The sequence below is a fragment of the Chiloscyllium plagiosum genome, unplaced genomic scaffold (genome assembly GCF_037043375.1).
Source record: "Chiloscyllium plagiosum isolate Xiang-an unplaced genomic scaffold, Cpla_swu_hap1 HiC_scaffold_3, whole genome shotgun sequence".
Lineage (NCBI taxonomy): Eukaryota > Metazoa > Chordata > Chondrichthyes > Orectolobiformes > Hemiscylliidae > Chiloscyllium > Chiloscyllium plagiosum.
The window spans coordinates 84950977-84964752 of NW_028270141.1; the positions used below are offsets into that span (position 1 = coordinate 84950977).

The 13776-nt window shown below is 38.5% G+C and overlaps 1 protein-coding gene across 1 annotated transcript in view; it reads right to left on the minus strand.

Moving 5' to 3' along the window:
* frk (fyn-related Src family tyrosine kinase) overlaps nt 1-13776 on the minus strand; it is a 115473-nt gene that overhangs the window by 98494 nt on the left and 3203 nt on the right. The gene's annotated exons all lie outside the window — the stretch shown is intronic.

Consider the following 13776-nt stretch of genomic DNA (forward strand, 5'->3'; position numbering starts at 1 on the left):
CAAGATACCAATATTATAGCTATATACGAACAGCCTAGATAGAGTTCCAACTGTTTCTTGATATCACATGTGGTGAATTAAATTGGCTGAAGACTGGTATTTTTGAAGTAAGGGACCTCTATAGCTCCTTTACACATCATCAACACTCAATCTTAGTCCACTTCTTGCATCATGCCCTTCAGAAAACCTTGTCAATATTGCAACTTCCTTGAAACTGGCTGCAAAACAGTAGCACATAGTTACTTCCACATGGTAACAATCACATGATTATGATAAATCAAGACTGCATTGGGACAGTTGTATTTCTCTCCCAAACATGGCTATTAGTAACAAAGGGCTGGATTCATCCAGTTTTGTCTATATACACAGAAACAGCCAAAAAGGAGTGCTATTGGAATAATGACCATTTTTGTTTGGTTGCATTGGTTAAGGACAGGTGTTTGCTAGGACAGTTCTTCAAAATAGTGAAATGGTCTTATACATCACATGAAGGAGCAGATGGGGCTTCTGTTTCAGGTCTCATTTGAAAGGCACCACCTCTAACTGTACAATATTGCACCTCAGTAGCAACTAGTAATGTATGTGAAACTGTCTGGAATTCAACTTCCACCTAAAATCTTCTAACTTGGTGACAAGAGTGATACAAACAGAGCCATGACTGTCACTTATACCAATTTAAATGCCACAACTTTACAACTTAGCAATTGAGATACAGAGCAAGCTTATATTTTCAGGTAGGATCACAATTTATAGTAACACAAATTCCATTTTCTTTAGTCAGGGTACTTTTAATCTTCTCAAACTAATTATATTTTGGTCACTGCAGGTGATAATAGTACTGAAAATGTGTGCTCCAGAACTTGCCACATCCCTAGGCAAGCTGTTCCAGTGCAGCTACAAGACTGGCATGTACCTACCAATGTGGAAAATTGCCCAGATATGTTCTTTGGCAAGTAACACTTGTGCCACACAAGTGCTAGGTAATGACAATCTCTAACAAGAGAGAATGTAATCGTCATCCCTTGGCATTTAATTGCATTAGCGCTGTTGAAACCACCCACCCCACCCACCCCACTATCAATATCATATGGCTTACCATTGGCCAGAATGAACTAAACTAGTCATATAAATAGTGTCTATAAGTACAGTTTAGAAACTAGAATCCTGCAGTGCTGAACTCACCTCTTGACTCCAAAGGTCTGCCCACCATCTACAAGGCACAAGTCAGGACTGTGATGGAATACCCTCCAGTTGTCTTGAAGAGTACAGCTCCAACAACATTCAATAAGCTTGACACCACCAACAAACAAAAAACATGTGGCTCACTTGATTGGTACCACATCCACAAATATTCACTCCCTCCAGCACCAACATTCAATCTCAGAGGCATGTATCATATACAAGATCTATTGCCAAATTTCACCAAGGCTCCTTGGTCAGTGCCTCCCAAATGTGTGATCACTACTATCTAAAAAGACAAGAAGAGTAGATACATGGGAACACCATCATATGCAAGTTCTCTTCCAAGTCCTGACTGGGAAATATATTGTCATTCTTCAGTGTCACAGGGTCAAAGTCATGGGAACTCCCTCCCATCCATGTAGGTCTGCCTACATTGACAGGACTTCAGCAGTTCAAGAAGGCAGCTCACCACCATCTTCTCAAGAGCAACTAGAGATAGTCAATGAACGTTGGCCCAGCAATGGTACCACAACCCACAAATGAGTATAAATAAAGGCTATAATCACAGATCCCAGTGGCACTGATACTGGTTGAGTTTCAACTTATATCGAGCAAGGAGAGAGCCACTCCACATGTGCTCATTTTCTATCAGTGTTCCTGATTATTTTTCAGTAATCTTTGGCTTGTTTCATTTCTGTTCACTGTTTTAATCCCCTGCTGAGATCAGCTATCAGATTGATTATCCATCCCACATTCAATGTGCTGACTTGTGAAAACAGCTCCATCTGTGAACTGGTAAATGCACTCAGTGGGGGACATAATTACAATTTAGTAACTTCTGATACAAGTCTTACAGTTCAAGATCAAACACTGGTGCCAGTTACTAGTCTAATGAGCTGTGGAAACTCTTATATTTACACACATACAATACTCTTTACGGGCTCAAGAGATTGAATTTGGCACATTGCTTTTCACATTTCCAACTACTGTACAGTAGAAAAATTGATTTGGACAACTGGCTCTGACTTTTTGGACAAAACTTCCAGTAGGAAGTGAAAGGCTGGATCTTTTATTTTCCATCTTTATTCCAGTGGAAATGTTACAGTTTCATATTTTGCTTCTTTAAATATCTTTAATCTCTTCCGTAGGAAGTAGTCCCTTGGGGCATGCTACAAAAGGAACCAGCACTCAACATTAGCAGTGCAACAGAAAACTGAGAAACAAAAAAAAAATGATGAGTACAAATTGATTAAAAGTACTGTTGCAGTAGTTCTAAATAAGGTTCTGGATCTTACAATATAGAATACAATACCCACTGGCTGAAAAGCAACAATTATCAACAGGAACTATTCTGAACATAAAATTGGTTCTTTGCTGTTTTAATTTAAGTTGAATAAAACTTTCTCTGCAATTTATTGCAGATTGCCTTACAAGAATGCTCTAAGCTATTGCCAATTGTACAGAAGAAGCTTCTTAATGGGAACACCCAGTGTTAAGCAACATGTTCTCTTTACTTAAACATAGCTTTCAGCAAACACTGGCCGAATGATTGTTTGCTTTTACAGCCTGCTAATCAAACAGTCTGCACTGTGTTCTCTATAACAGACAAGTTGTGGTCTTCTATTAATTTAACATTACAGTACATGGATGGGTAATTCAGAACGAGAAACTTGGGGAAAACATTGTTACATATTTTTAATAAAAGTTTCACCAAACACAAACAGGATGTTTAACTGTGGAAACAAATGTATTTCACAGTATATAGTAAATGTGCAGGAACATGCTAAGACAAAAGGATGTAGCTAGCACAAATAAATAAAAGATTGATGTGAAGTCAATTAAAATTCTACCATTGTCAAACATATTGAGAATTATAGCTGTTATCCATGTTATCCATTCTCATTTATAAAATTCCAACCACAGTACATTCGTGCTATGGACAGTTTCATTTCATCATGGCGAAAACATGCCTTTTTCAGAGTTACACATCAATTATAATAAGCAAAGTGACAATGTTTCAAACTTGAGTTAGACATGATGTTTGAAAAACATGGTGGATAATTCTAAATGTATCGACATTTTGGTTGAGTTTGAAAAACTGTTTTGCTGAAATATTGCTGAATCCTGAGTTGAAACTAATGCCAAATGCATGAAAGTGAAAAGATGATTAAGATGTCAAAATTGTGGCAAGATGTATGGTACTTACCATATATTATATAGTACATGATCAAGATTTGCTAAAACGTGGAACTAAAAGGACATGGTTAGAATCTGAAGTGGTTGCTGATGTTTTCAGTGTTCCAAACCATTTAAAACTCCTCAAATACTAAAAAAAAAGTTTGGGTTTGCATGCAATAATGATCTGAACAACATTCAGTTTAGATTAAAAATTATCAAGTAATATTTGTACCACAGATGCGCCATGCAAATATTATCTCTGACAAGACAGAATCAAACTTGTGATGTTTAACCTCATTACCTTACAGAAACTCCCACTATCCACATTCCAAAGATCAACATTGACCAGAAATTTAACTGGCCCAAACTGTGGGGCTGCAGGAAGGAGACATCCAAAATGGCTGGGAATTCTGTGGTGAATAACGTACCTCCCAAATTTCCAAAGCCTGTCCAAAAGGCATAAGTCAGGAGTGTGATTGAATAGTCTTCACTTGCCCAGATGAGTGAAGCTCCAATACTCAAGTAGCTTAACAATATTGAAAACAAAGCTGCCTCCTCTACCAATGTTTATCCACCAACGTCAACATCCAGTTCCTCCATTATTGTCGCAGAGTGGCAGTAGCACGTAATATCTATAGGATGGACTGCAACAACTCATCGAGGCTCTACCACTAAAAAGAAAAGAACAAAAGATACATACAAACGCCAACACCCGAAAGTTCCCCACCAAACTACATACCATCCTTACCTAGAATTGTGCCACCGTTTCTTCACAGTTGCCAAGTCAGCATCCTAGAGTCCCTCCTAAGTATGTAGGTCTCATGCAACACAGAGGTTACTGCTCACCACCCACATTCTCAAATACAATTAGTGACTGACAATATATATTGTCATTGCTAATAAAATTATAAGTGAATCAAAACGAAACCTGTTCACAACCACCTCACTGTTATTCATACTATCTTTTCTACCTGAGCTTTCACAATTTATTAAAGTCCTTACGACTCCCTGACTACACGTTTTGATAGAATAAACCCAATGATATAGTTTGTTACTTTCCGAGTGTCACTGCCCCATGAAGCAGAGCCGTTGTTCCCATCCCACAGCTTTAACCACACGTTTATCTCACAATCTGCTTATCACACCAGTTTACTTCAGTAATTATCGTCAGATTACAACTCATGTGGTTCTGTACTTTAGTTTAGTTTCTGGTTCTCTCCAAACAGGACCGAGTCTTCCTTGGGTTCTGAACTCCAATACAGGTCAACATCCTTTGAATCAATTTCAGATGTCGCACATCCTGTCTCCTGGTATACAACATACCAAATCCCTACAAATAACCTATTTCATTTCCCCTCTCTATACTCCTCATTTTTCTTTTCAAAAACTTCCTGCTCCAATGTGAAGGTCCATAGCCTGGTTATCATTCCAACAATCTTTATTCCCATTCTTATATGTGGCAAGCAACATGTAGCTGTCAAATTTCATCAGTTCCTATTGGGTTCAACTTACTCTCTATGCTATTGGTCAAACCAAACCTATTCTGAACCCACACCTCTCCAAGATGTGACTGTGTTCCAGAATATCCATAAATACTCCTTTACGTATTGAAGTATCTCAAACTCAGTTTAATAATTCTAAACTAGGCACGTCTCATGCAAATGTGTTTGTTTTGGACAGACTTGAGACCAAACATTTCTACAAACTTCACAGGGCCTGTTCTGACAGATCTTAAACTGGATACTTTATACCTACAATTTAAATTTTGTCATGAATATGTGCCATATGGAAAATGAATCTGTAATTTCACCTGCTGCTCATATATATGTTAAACCATTTAAAAAAATAAAACTTTTTTGAGGACCATGTTCCTCTTTATCTCTGTCTTAAATGGATTAATCGTTAATCTGAGATTTTGCCTGAGGTCCTAGTCTCTTTGCCCAAATACTGTGACAAGTCCCCTAAGAACAGTGGAATCATCTATGTTTCAATCATTTTCTCATTCTTCTAAGCTCCAGTGAGTACACGCCTAACCAACTCAACCTCACCTTCATCCACAAAATCAACAAGTGAACCTTCTCTGGACTGCCTGCAACGCCAGTGTATTTCTCTTTAAATAAGGGGACCAAAGCTGTTCACGGTGTTCTGAATGTGGTCTAACTAGTGACTTATGTAGATTCAGCAAGACCCCCCTAGATTTATACTCCATTCCCATTGAAATAAAAGTCAACAGTCTATCTACCTTCCCTATTGTTATCTTCTTGTGATTTGTGCATGAGGACCCCCAAAACCCTCAGCTTTCTGCAGACTTTCCCAATTTAAATAGTATTCAGCTTTTCTATTCTTCCGGAAAAAGTGTATCACATGGGTTTCCTTCGGATGCTCCGATTTCCTCCCACAGTCCAAAGATGTGTAGGTCAGGTGAATTGGCCATGCTAAATTGTCCATAGTGTTAGGTGCATTAGTCAGAGGGGGGTGGGTTACTGTTCGGAGAGTCAGTGTGGACTTGTTGGGCCACACTGTAGAGAATCTAATCAAATCTCACATTTTCCCATGTTAAATTCCACTGCCAAGCCTTCCCCCCTCTCACTCAACTGGTCTATATCACTGCAGGCTTTTTATGTCAACTTCACTACTTGCCTTTCCAGCCATTTTTGATTCATCTGTAAACTTGTCTATAGTGCATTCACATTAATAAATTATTAATAAGCAATTGTAGCACCAACATTGATCCCTATGATACTTCACTAGTTACAGGTTCTCATCCCGAAAATGCCCCTTTTTCCCAACTCTTTCTTCTATCAGTCAGCAAATCCTCTATTCCATGCTAATAGATTACCTCTAACACATGGGCTTTTATCTTATTAAGTAACTGTATGTGTAGAACTTTATTGAATGTCTTTTTGAAGCAGATATTATATCTACTAGTTTGAATTATTTAACCAGTGCAAGCAGTGAGGAAGACAGTCAAAAATGTCAGAAAGTCAGAAAGGGCGTTAACAAGTTAGTGGAGGTGATATGCCACATTCAATGTAGAGAAGTCAGAGGCAATTTATTTGGTACAAGGAACTTGAAGAGACAGGGGTTCTTGTGGTGCAGTGATACAATCCCTACGTGCGCACAAAGAGGCCCAGGATCAAGTCCCACCTGCTCCAGAGGTGTGCAATAACATCTGCGAATAAGTTGATTTGAAAATGAAGGGCATTATTCCAAAGGGTACGCATGAGTAGAGAGCAGAACTGGTTTTATTTGTACATAAATCATTAAAGGCGACAGGAATGTAGAGCAAGTAGTTAACAAAGCATACAGTATGCTTTGTTAGTAAGGGCATAGAATACAAGAGCAGGAAAGTTATGGTAAACTTCTATAAAAATATCATTGGACCTCAGTTTGAGCACTGTGTAGAGTTCTGGGCAACCCCCTTCAGGAATGATGCGAACACACTGGAGAGAGTACAAAAGAGGTTTACGCAAATGGCTCCATGAATGAGACATGTCATTTATGAGGAAAGATTAGAAAGGTTAGCATATTTTCCTTGGAGAGGAGAAAGTCAAGGAGAATTCTGATTACAGTTTTCAAAATCATAAGGGTTCTGGAGAGGGTAGATGGGGAAACTGTTCTTGCTTATCAGAGGATTGAGCACCAGAGGCAGGTTTAAAGTCTCTTATAAAAGAAGCAAATACAGGGTGAGAAAAAAAACTCCCACACAGCAAGTGGTTCGGACCTTGAAGGCATTGCCTTAGGGTGTGGTAGAGGCCAGTTCAATTGTTGCATCCAAGACAGCATTGGATAGTTATTTAAATGGAAACAGAATTACGGGGAAAGTGCAGGAGATTAACCCCAAGATGCGCTGCTCAGAGTTAGTGCAATTATGACGGGCCGATTTTGTGATTCTGTGAAGTCAGCCACAGTGGCCCCCAGACCAGGCTGAGCTCTGCACATGTAACCTCTGTGAGATACACAAAGACAGCCTGAGTCAAAATTAACGCTTTATTAAAAGGCACTGAAGTTCAGTTAGATGTGAAGAAACTCCTGCTATTGATTTACAGCCTCCTGGAAGTTTCACTTAAGGGGATAAAAGTAAATGACAAATTATCCAGTTTTGAAAACAGAAATGCCATACATACAAATACACAAGTGGACTATATTTCAGAAAAACAGCTTTTATGCTGAAAGAGAGAAGGTACATGGATTTCTGTCAGCAGGTGCTGAAAGACTCGCTCTCTACTTTTGGCCTTAACATCTCAAAAGCCAACTTCTGTGAAAAGAAATCAGAAAATCATTCATTCACTGAGAACTCTGTGGTCTCAGGTTCAACTATAACAACTTAAAGACTCCCACGAACTTTTTAAATAACATATTGTTCACCTCTTTATCATTCTGGACTCTCTACCCTTTTAAACCATTTTACCTATGTTTGTGCATATGTTTGATGTCACATTTTATGATTTGTTTTCTCTCTGGGTTAGTAAGCAATAAAATTCCTCTCTATTTCACTCAAGAAAACATTGTAATTGATGCCTTAATTTTGACCAGTACTAAATTTTAATTGAAAGGTGATGTAGCTGCATATCAAAAAGTATTAAAAGCTTTTGTTCCAACTGGTTGGGAGAGTTGAGCCAATTCAACCCTATTCCTTGGCCATAATGACATATAGGAGCAAGTGGTCAGCATGATGTCCAACTTCAGCTATAAGTTATCTAATAGAAGTAAAAACAATGAATCAAAAACGTTACACAATAACAAGCCATTATGATACAGATAAGGTAAGTGGTGCTGGTACATTGTCTCCTTTGTTGATTGATAGTGCGATGATAAAGTGATTTGTCTCATCAAAATATAAATTTATACACAGAAAATTTCAGAGAGAAACACATAACTGGTATTTTGTTGTCAGTTAGTGCTGCTATAATTGGCAACATCTTCACTGGCTTATACTACATCATGCTTCTAAACAAACAGCATTTGATCCATAATCAAATGTTAACCAAACTGGAAGTGAGTTTTTAAATGTAGAAAGGTACTGACTTACTGGGGGAAAAGGTAGAGATGCAACCTTATACAGCACACAAGTGCATGAAATATGATGCAAAATGACTGAATAAGACCAAAGCCAAAATGTTAATTTTCCAACAGCAGGTTGAGATACAGCAATAGAGTCAGCAGAGTGAGATGTATTCGGTCTCAACTGCCCTGTGGCAGATTACACCTGTAATACATTTGCTTGCCATGAATACTCATTGACATGTTTGTAAACACATCTTCCCTTCAAGATAAAATCAGCAGTTCACAAGACTTTCATGGCACATTAATTTAAAACTGGAATGCAACAGTCAGCTTAATGCAGTGTATCTGAGGTCACTTCCCCCTGTTGAAGTCTGTGGCTCAAGGGAGGGTAGCAGCAGCATGACAACTTTGGCTTTGCGACCAGCACGTTGTGGAGTCAGGGATATAAATGACTGGAAAAGGAGTCCTAAAGGAGGACAGAGGATGCTGTGCAATGGGGTAGATTAGAGGTGTGCAGGAGTAGATGATGTAAGGGGCTTTGCATCCTAGGTGTGGTAAGAATAGTCGCCAAGGTAAGAAAATGGGGGACACAAGGGCTAGTGTTAATATTGACCTCATGTGGTCCTGACTGTTCTAGTTGATCTACAGGGTTTCAATTATCCCAAATGAGAGTGATCTCAGACAATGTCCTTTAGATACATAGATGGGAGAGCCAGTTGAACCTGCATGGTTAGCCATGTCTCACAGAGTGGCAAATACAACACCAGATGATATGTACGTTCAATAAAGAATGAACATAAAACACTATACTCTCTCTTCAATAATAAAGGACTCCCACTAACACTCCTATAACCTACGATAAGGCATGCCAGAGCATTTAGCTCTCCGGCTAAGTTACTTCCATAATTAATGACGATGCAGACCTGAATAAAATAAAACTGATGTAATGGAAAGTAATTTTGAAATCTAAATGTGAAAAATCAGCTGTGCATTCTTTGTGCCCTCATGAGTTTTATTTTAATGACAATAGATTTGCTGCATTATTAGTGGTACACATATCAGCGCGGAAAAGCTTTGCCAATTATGCAACCACCCGTATATCCTGTACATGCTGCTAGCACCAATTTTACTGGTTGTGTGGGAACCAGCAAAAAGCAAGAGAGCAGAAGTGCTGTCAACACTACATTCCACCATCAGGAATGGAACACCACCATGAAAATTCCATACACTGTCACCTACACAGTAATAATATTAAAATATTTCAACTTTGAATTGTTATTTGTCTCTATTTCACATTTTTTACATTAAATGGTCCCAAGTTTCCAAAGTAGAATATCACATATATTCATAATCCTCTTTCTGAGCTCAACAGTCTCAAATATTTATATAGGGCAGTGAAACCACCAAAGGTAGGAGAAAAACAGTTGATGAATGGTCATTATTACTCTGAAAAAAGGTTCAAAACAATATTTTAAAAGGTGCACACTTCACTTGCAGCCTAATACAACTAAAAGTCTTGATGCTGAAAATTTCAAAAGAAATAGTGGGGTTCTATTTCCATCAGGTTTTATAAAAGATTGTGTACTGGAGCGTGAAAAAGATTTTAAAAGCTCTGAGGACAGAACAGTTAGTTTTAATTCAACTGTCACTAAACCATAGAAGTTTGTAACAATATGGGATGAAACTAGCAGAACACAAGTTAATGCAGGCCAGTCAGGGTGGATTTCTCAAAGCCATGATGTGCTTAATTGATCCTATACAATTATTTTGAGAAAGAGCTGATGGTACAATGTGTTGAATTTGATCTATGTTCATTTTCATAAGCATTTCAAGACGTCAATGAGGATTATAATGACGACACGTTTTGACAGATGGTTAGAGAGCAAAAAACAAAGAATAGTGTTCCACCAGAGTCTGTACTGGGTGTGCTGCCTTATCGTTTATATAGTGAAATGTGAAATACTGCAGAAATACAATAGTTAGGTAGAGACAATCGGCAGGCAGTTGGCAAAGTAATTCTTCGGAAAAGTACATTAGGCATTTTGAAAGAATACATGAAGGAAATATCATGTAAAATGTTTTAGGGTATCCATGTGAATAGAGAAAGCTTGACACAAGGTTATTAAAGGGAGCCGCATATGTAGGTAATAAGGACATAAAATGTTCATTAATCTTGATTTTTTGGACAGAGGCACAGAACACTAAAGGAAGAAGGTAATGCTGATTTTATACAGGGATGGCCATTGTTGGGCACTTCAATATAAGAAGGCTACAAATGCTATTAAACAGATACACTGTGCAATCACTAAACTATTAACAAGAATGAGAGATTTCAGTAATGAAGTGAGAATGAGAGTTCAAGACTTCTTTTTGTGAAAACCTTTAAGGCCAAATGAGAAAATGGCTTCCTCTGCCGAAAGCTGTTTTTGAAGTAAAGTTGTGATTTTGTTTTAAAGATAGCTGTTTAAGAACGATCAAAAAATAAGACAACCGACAGAAGTGTAGAATTAGATGGTGTGTGTATGTAGAAAGCACAGGTGTCGAATGTTTTGTTCATGTGCTGCAGTGACCAATGATTCACTATTTTCAGACAAATTGGGATATTTTGAAAGTGACCTGATAACGTTTATCTGAAGATGTGTTATGAGTAATTATGGACAAAACATGTTTACAGTCAAGGTGAAAATTCACACATTTTCTTCCTATTAATTGCCATTGCTTCCCCAACAATTAGCATTAGCAGTGAGTGATCAGCACCACGTAACATTACAAAGAGGTCATGTGGCACAATGGACATCCCTAGTCTGAGACAGAAGCTCGGGTTTCCCTGGGTCTTGGTGGCCGTGGAGGTTGAGCTCATAACAAGGTCAGAAAGTTGAATACAATTTTATAAATCCTTCCAACACATGCCATTGGTGGACGGTAAGAACAAGAGAATCCCAAAACTCTGAGACCTAGGTCCGAGACTGCAATCAGCAAAGATGGGCAATTGCAGCTCCTTCACGATAACCCTGCACACTGCAGCACCCCCTAAGCTTGCAATTCTCAGCACCCTACTGTACTCCTCATATGCCCATGACTGTGTAGTCAAATTCCGAATGAACACCATCTACAAGTTTGCTGACGACATCACCATGGTACAACAGATATCAAACAATGATGAGTCTGAATACAGAGAGGAGATAGAGGGCTTGACGTCATGGTGTAATAATAACACCCTCTCTCTCACTGTTGGCAAAACAAAAGAACTGATAACTGACTTCAGGAAGAACAGAGGAGAACATTCCATCTACATCCAAGGAGCAGAGGCTGACAGGACTGAGATCATTGAGACAATAACCAGCAATCTGTCCTGGACTTCCCATGTAGATGCAACAGTCAAGAAGACACAACAATGCCTCTTCTTCCTCAGGCAGCTTAGGCACGTTCAGCATAAGGACCCTCACCAACTTTTACAGATGCACCATAGAAAGCAAATTGTCCAGGTGAATAGTAGCCTGGTATGGCAACTGCTCTGCGCAGGACCATAAGAAACAACAGAAGGTTGTGTGCACAGCCCAGATCATCAGGGAAGCCAGGAGAAAGTGAGAACTGCAGATACTGGAGATCAGAGTCAAAAAGTGTGACGCCGGAAAAACATAAACAGTCAGGCAGCATCCGAAGAGCAGATCAGTCAACATTTTGAGCATAAGCTGATGAAGGGTTTATGGTCAAAACGTTGACTCTCCTGATTCTTGGATGCTGCCATCACAGAAGCTAACTTTCCATCCATGGACTCTATTTGCACTTCTTGCTGCCACAGAAAGACTGCCAACATCATCCCTCCCACCCTGGCTTTCTCACTCACACACATCACTCTCTAACTTAAATTAATGCTGATCTTATTAATGTTAATCTTGCTTCGTGCACCTCCTGTGTAGTATAACCTGTCTGCTTCACTCTGTCAAAGCATCCTACGATCTGTATGTCCTTACTTCTGCCTGTACTGCTCACAAACAAAGCTTTTCACTGTACTTAGGTACACATGACTGCAATAAATCAAATCAAATCAACTCAACATCAGTACAACTATGCTGCCAAAAGAAAATTGGAATTTCTACCACCATTGTATTCAGCTCCAGACTGCAACACATGTTATAACAGCAGCATTGACCCCCAAGTGAAATGTAACTTGCACAGAAGTTCACACTGGGTACTTTGAAAGGTGAAAACAAATGAATCTATACTTTCTATTGCATTTCTTACAGTACATTAGCTTCAATAAAATAATTGAAATTATGATACCATTCCTATCAGCAGGGATTGAATTTTGGCAATGCATTCCAAATTGCTACATACTGTCATGGAAATACTTATCAATTACTTATGAGTCATCAGTTTAAGTAGTGCTTGAAAACAGGTGAACCTCTGTAAACCTAAGCCTTTACCTTCATTAAGGTATATCATATATAAACAGCAATTAAGATGACAAAATGGGACATGAAAACAACCTCATAATAACCACATCTCTCTTTCACCATCACAAAGCAGACATATATCTATATAAATGGAAGTGGAGAGAATAGGAAAAAAACATTTCCTTTCAAGGTTTTTAGATCATTTAAAATCAGGGATGAACTAGAACTCATTATCTTTTACAATCTATTTGCATAATGCAACAAACAAAAACAGGCAAATCCCAGGCTGTAATTGACTTAAGAACATTGTATGATATGTATGACAACATAAAAGACTTAACCAAATACTAGATAGTTAACAACTTTATGATTTTATAAATATTTATACTGTGTGAATTAGCTGTCAAAACGTGTGGTGCTGGAAAAGCACAGCCAGTCAGATAGCATTCGAGGAGCATGACAGTTGACATTTCAAGCTTATGCTGAAAACATTGACTCTCCTGCTACTCAGATGCTGCCTGACTGGCTGTGCTTTTCTAGCACCACACTTTTTGACTCTGGTCTCCAACATCTGCAGTCCTCACGTTCTCCCCGTGTGAATTAGCTCCCAAGTGACGGCCAGAAATGTTTTCCAACATAGTTTTCCAGCAGGCAGGTTAATAGTTTAAAATGTATCCTCCCACTTGTTTTTGTTCATTGCTCAAGCTTGTTGTTTTCATTTGCGCACCTTTATAATTATTTTTCCAGTTTCACAACCATTCTCCAGAACCTTTCATAACTTCCTTTTTTGCTTCGTGGAGTGTTGAAAGTCGAAGAACCTAACAACAGATCTCTTGAAATTGGCTATATTACCTCCTAATCAAGCAGACCCTGTTAACCCATAGGAGTATGATAATGTTTGTCTTAATACAGCAAAAAAGTTCTCATAAATATTAATGAAATTGTGTATTGTTTGATAAGCCTGAGTTCCAGTCACTCCAATAGACTGCAGCATGTTTCTCAATCTACTACT